Source organism: Epinephelus fuscoguttatus, linkage group LG10, assembly GCF_011397635.1.
Source record: "Epinephelus fuscoguttatus linkage group LG10, E.fuscoguttatus.final_Chr_v1".
NCBI classification, from domain to species: domain Eukaryota; kingdom Metazoa; phylum Chordata; class Actinopteri; order Perciformes; family Serranidae; genus Epinephelus; species Epinephelus fuscoguttatus.
The window spans coordinates 29,415,111-29,421,110 of NC_064761.1; positions in this window are offsets into that span (position 1 = coordinate 29,415,111).

The following is a 6,000-nucleotide window of genomic DNA, read 5'->3' on the forward strand; positions in this document are numbered from 1 at the left end:
AAGAAAGAACACAAAGGCACAAATAATACACATGGACAGATATTTCTTTCTAGAGATTTCACACTAAACACCCAAAGTCTTTCACTGATATAAATGATAGCATTTGTGAGAGGTGACCCACTGTACTGAGCAGATTTTAGGCCCCTGAGCACAGATACGCAAAAGGCCCCACCATCTCTCCTACATAAGAGCAAGACACACAGACTTTGTGGTGGTTTTGTGTCTCTTTGTAGTCTTTGTAGTCTCAATATTCACGACTTGGATTAATTTTTATGACAAAAACTTTCTTTTGTTTTCTTTTCTTTTGATCTGAGGACCTGTATGGACTGAATATGACTAATTTATAGGGTAATCAAGGAGTGGACACATCATTTGAGGCAGCCAACAACCTGGTTTTATACATCGGAAGAACTTCTTTAAAAGAAATGAACTGCTTGGTAATCAGACCAGGCGTCAAATTGAGACAGGTATTTATTTGTCAAAACGTGTAGCCACAGCAGGCTAGTAAAAGGGACTGGGCATTAACCTGGACATAGGCTTTTAATTTCATTTACAGTGGGTAGATATTTCTTTTTACAGATTTCTCACCAAACAACCAAGGTCTTTCACTGATATAAATGATAGCATTTGAGGTGACCCACTTTAATTTTATTTTACTGTACAATCATGGACGTATAATACACACAGACTTTATGGTGGTTTTGCTCTTATTTGTGGTTGTTTTGTGTCTTAGATCATTTTAGGCCTTTTCAGTCATTTTGTGTCTCGTTGCGGTTCCTTTGCATTTCCTTGTGTCTCTCTGTGGTTATTTTGAGTCTGTCCCTGATCAGTATGTGTTAATTTGAATGATACTTTGCAGGTGAAGGTCAGGGGGGCCTGAAGTGTCAGTGTCTTGCTGTTCAGTAATCCATCCATGTGTATAATAAACTACAAATATTGTGGATCTTCATCACCGGTGTTTCTTTTTTCCCTGTGACCACTTGCCAAAGTTAAGTGATACAACATTAAGTGATTTGTATGTACCGTAAACTTCAATTAATGCTATTATTTGCTTAAATTACTGAAATCAGCAGGCCTATATTGCTATAAACAATGCTCACAACTTGGATAGATTTTAATGAAAAAAAAAACTGATTCTTTTGATCTGAGGACCCCTAACCCTAACCTTAAAGAAATATGAATAACTTAAAGGGTAATCAAGGAATGGACACATTATTTTAGGCAGCCAACAACCCGCTTTTATACATCTGATTTCTCATTAAACAAAAAGTCTTTCACTGATATAAATGAACGCATTTGATAGAGGTGACCCACTGTAATTTTATTTTACTGTATAATCATGGGCGGATAATAGGCCCCACCAACTCTCATATGGGGCAAGACACACAGACTTTGTGGTGGTTTTGCCTCTTTTTTTGTGGTTGTTTAGAGTCTCCTTGGTGTTGGTTTTTTGTGTCCTGTAATTTTGGGTCTTTTTTGGTCATTTTGTGTCTCTTTGTGGTCATTTTGAATCTGTTCCTGGTCAGTATGTGTTAATTTGAGTGATGAAAGTGAAGGCAGGTGAAGGCTGGGGGAGCCCTGATACTTTGGGCCCCTTGGCCTATGCCCAGTAGGCCTGTTAAGTAATCCATCCATGTGTAAAATAAACTACAAATACATTACTCAAAAAAAATTAAGATCAGATTATTCAAGTTGAAAATCTTTACTGAAGTAAACTGTGTAATTTGATGAGAACAAAATAATGTAACAACAGTCAATGGAAACCAAAATCATCAACCGACTGAGGGCTGGATTCAAAATCACACCGAAATCAAAGTAAAAACTTGAAATCACAGGCTGATCCAGCTTGTGTGAATTTTATCACAGCATTCCTGGCAACTTCTGGGCATGCTCCTGATGAGGATGGCATCCTGGGGCACCTCCTCCCAGACCTGAATCAGGGTATCAGTGAGCTCCTGGACAGTCTGTAACAGTACTTGGCGGAGTCGAATGCACCAATACATAAAGTCTCATAGGTGCTCAGTTAATAATAATAGTAATAACTAGTCCATACCCATTGAGTGCACTGTTGCCCGCGTACAGTTTCACATGGTGTGTGTTTGGGATACAGGTCATAGGAAATTGCAGATTAAATAGTCAACTGAACCCATTAAGAAGAGCAATGTATTCAGACAGAGTTTTTGTGAATTTGATAGTATGATTGTTTTATTGAGAGTACAGCAGTACCATTACCAATAGTGGGATAGTTAGTGCGCTAAAACTGTACATTAGTAGTTGAGGTAGCACATTGAAAGGCAGATAGTTAAAGTGTTTATATGTTGTATTGACTTAAAAGTGGGGCGCACTGGTAGAATGACTGACTGACTGACAGAATAACAGACTGACAGTTTCCGTGATTATGTACAGCATACCATACCATGACTTAGTCATACAAAAAATTAGAAAAAAAAAAAACAAAAACATTGGGTCACAGGGGGAGCCACAGCGATCAATCGCATTTTAGCCATTTTTAAGCATTTTTCTGTTGTTATAGCGCCACCCAGTTGCCAATTAGAGATAAATTTCTCCAGTCACCTTGAGGCGTCCTGTTCTACATATCTACCAAGTTTAGTAAAAATCGATATGGCAGTTAGGCCTAGATAAGAAATTAGCTCTCTAATCCTTGAGATGTTATACACCTTTATGTGATGAGCCACGCCCTCTGCAATATTCATTGCCTTATAGAAGCTCAGTTTTAGTTTTCCAACTTTCAAACAAAGTACTAAGTGCTTTACAATAAAAGCAGAGTCAAATTCAAACAGAACAAGGCATATAAAACAATAGAATAAAACATATAAATAAACAAGGTCTTAAACAAAATCAGGATTAGCTTTACAATAAAAATAAGTCTTCAGACGAGACTTAAAAATGGACACTGACTCAGACAGTATTCATTCCTCGAGCAGGTTATTCCAGAGCCTCGGGGCCCTGACAGCAAAGGCTTTGTCCCCTCTGGTTATCAGGCGAGACACTGGAATAGACAGAAGACCTTTGCCAGAGGATCTTAAGGTGCACACAGGTTCATATGGGGTTTAAAGATCTCAAATGTAACTTGGAGCCAGGCCATGAAGAGCTTTAAAAGTGATCAATAAAATTTTAAAATCAATTCTAAAAGAAATAGGAAGCCAGTGTAAAGATGCTAAAATGGGAGTGATGTGTTCGGACTTCCTTGATTCTGTTAAAAGCCTAGCAGCTGAGTTCTGGACAGTCTGTAGTCGTGCCAAAGTTTTTTTATTTAAAGAGCTAAAAAGGCTGTTGCAATAATCAAGGCGAGAGGATATGAAAGCATGTATAATTGTTTCTTTTTATCACTTAAAATTGGTCTTCTTCTTAAAATATTTCTAAGCTGATAAAAACAGGACTGAACAAGTTTGGTTACATGCTGCTCAAATTTCAATTCACTGTCAAAAATGACTCCAAGATATTTAGCAACAGGCTTAATAAATCGTGCAAATAAGGCACAAAAGGGCAATATTTGATTGGTCATCTTTTGGGGACCGATGACAAGGATTTCTGTTTTGTTTGAGTTGAGCTGAAGGAAGTTTTTTGACATCCAATAACTCAAATCCTTAATACAAACCTGTAGAGAACTCAGTGCATTTACATCTGCAGGCCTGATGGGCAGATACAACTGAGTGTCATCAGCGTAACAGTGAAAAGAAACACCATGCCTATGAATGATCTCACCCAAAGGAAGCATATACAAAGAAAACAGGATAGGACCCAGAATTGATCCTTGAGGCACACCATACTTGCGAAAATGAAGATGTATAATTATTAATGGAAACACAAAATTTTCTATCTGATAGTTGGATTTAGGTCAGGGGAACAAGAGGGCTAGTCAATGGCATCAATGCCTTCATCATCCAGGAACTTCCTTCCACTTCCTGGCCTCATGAGGTCGGTCATTGTCCAGCACCAGGAGGAACCCAGGGATCACTGCACAGCATGGATGTGCCATCCTGGAGGAGCTGGACTACCTGTGCAGCCTGATTTGGCTGCAGGTGCGGCCTCATGCTACCAGTAGTGACAAAGACACTAACAGAACACAAAACTAGAGAAGAATCAGTCAGGAAGGATAAGGAGAGCAACTGTCTGTGGCCACCACATGTAAAAACATTCCCTGGTTGGGGGTTGTCTTGCTTTTGCCTCTCCATTGCACCTGTTGTCACTTTCATTTGCACCAAAGCAGCTGAAACTGATTCATAATCACTTGTGCTTTCTAAATGGACAGATTGATCTCCCTGAAGTTTGACTGACTTGGTGTTACACTGTGACAATTAAGTGTTCCCTTAATTTTTGTGAGCAGTGTATTATGGATCTTCATCTCTGGAGTTTCTTTTTCCTTGTGACCACTTGCCAAAGTCAAGTAATATATATATAAAGTTTAGTGATTGGTATATAAATCTTTTATTTTTTTAATGAAAGACACAGTGAAGCCAAGAAAAGGCATCACTACATCTGGATACAGTCGTTTTGTCTCCATATGGATCATAGCTACAGGCCTGAGCACTCTCCTCTCCCTGGTCTAAAAAAGTTTTGAAATTTTTATGCAGATGTACTGTACTTCTACTTCAACCTGATGTTACTGAATTTAAAGTGTGTGTAAGTACACGTAAGTAAAGTAATACTGGCTCACTAACTGAACGAGGACTTGTGCACTTTACAAAATGGCTTAAAAACAGGCTTACAGTGTGCTCTAGTAAAGCAAATCAGACCAGATGAAACTCCATGCTTTCCCACTTTGCAGCTGTTTACGTCATCACCTCAGTCACTTTGTGTCACAAGGTATTGCAGAGAAAAGAACTGGGTTTGTGTTCAACAAAAGACTAAACCACACAGAAAAACAGAACAAAGCACGTTTGTTTGTAGGGACTGTGTGACTACAAGCTCAGGGTTTTCTAACTCTGTTGGGTTTGGTCTATTTTTGGCCGACTTGTATAGTCATTATGAATGAATGAATGTCATGAGAGGGTTTGTACTGACCAAGAAAGTTTTTTGGGATGTGTATGAGTCCTTGTTTGTGGCCATACGCAATAAAGGTGATTATGATGTGTGTTTGAAAATCCTGTTTATCTAAAGTAGTAGTTCCCAACTGGTTGGTCACATTGCCATTCAGAATGGACCGCAAGTGACTCTGAAACGTATCAAGTTTGTACAAAAAAAACCATTTTATTTTTAAGTACAGTGAATTTCTGGCCCAGAGCTTTTATTTTGAAGTGCTGTTTCCTGCTGTAGAGTGAGTGACTAACAGACACTTACTTAATAGAGACAGCAAACTAGCTCGACGACATGTTCAAATGCAAGTATGACACTAAATTAAACTGTGTGGACCTTGAACTACGGGCTGGACCAGTTGGGAACCACGGATCTAAAGGATATACTGCAGAGAACAATAGACGTAAACCTACTGGAAATCAATTCAGAGCCACACAATTGTCACAGTGTGTAGCCAACAGAACAACAAAAAGTTGCTGACCTGTACACAGTACTAGGTGTAGACATAACGAGACAAACATGGACTTTTTAAAAAAAACAGACAGTCTTGCAGCAGCAGATTCAACCACAGCACATATAAAATACATTCAAACACATGTGCTACATATCTTCTTTTTTAATTGAGCTTCATATCTAATATTTGGTGTTTCTGAACACTGCTGTATCACAATGATCTTTTCTTATTTTAGTTCATGTCAGAGAGAGGAGAATTAGGTGAATCTGGGTGGATCAGGAGTGTATATAGGACCTTCATCAACAGGCGGCTCCTCCATCGGTGAAAGACCTCGTTAATGACCCCAGTAAAATGGTTTAAGTGGAGTTATACAAGGAAGGACACTTCATTGTGTTCTCTGTTTCTTCAAGGTCTTTAACTCTGTCTGTGTGTTTAGTGTGTGAATAAGAAAAGCTGTTCCTGAAAAGAGCAATGAGATGAGATTTTGTAAGGTTTTGTTGGTTGTATGC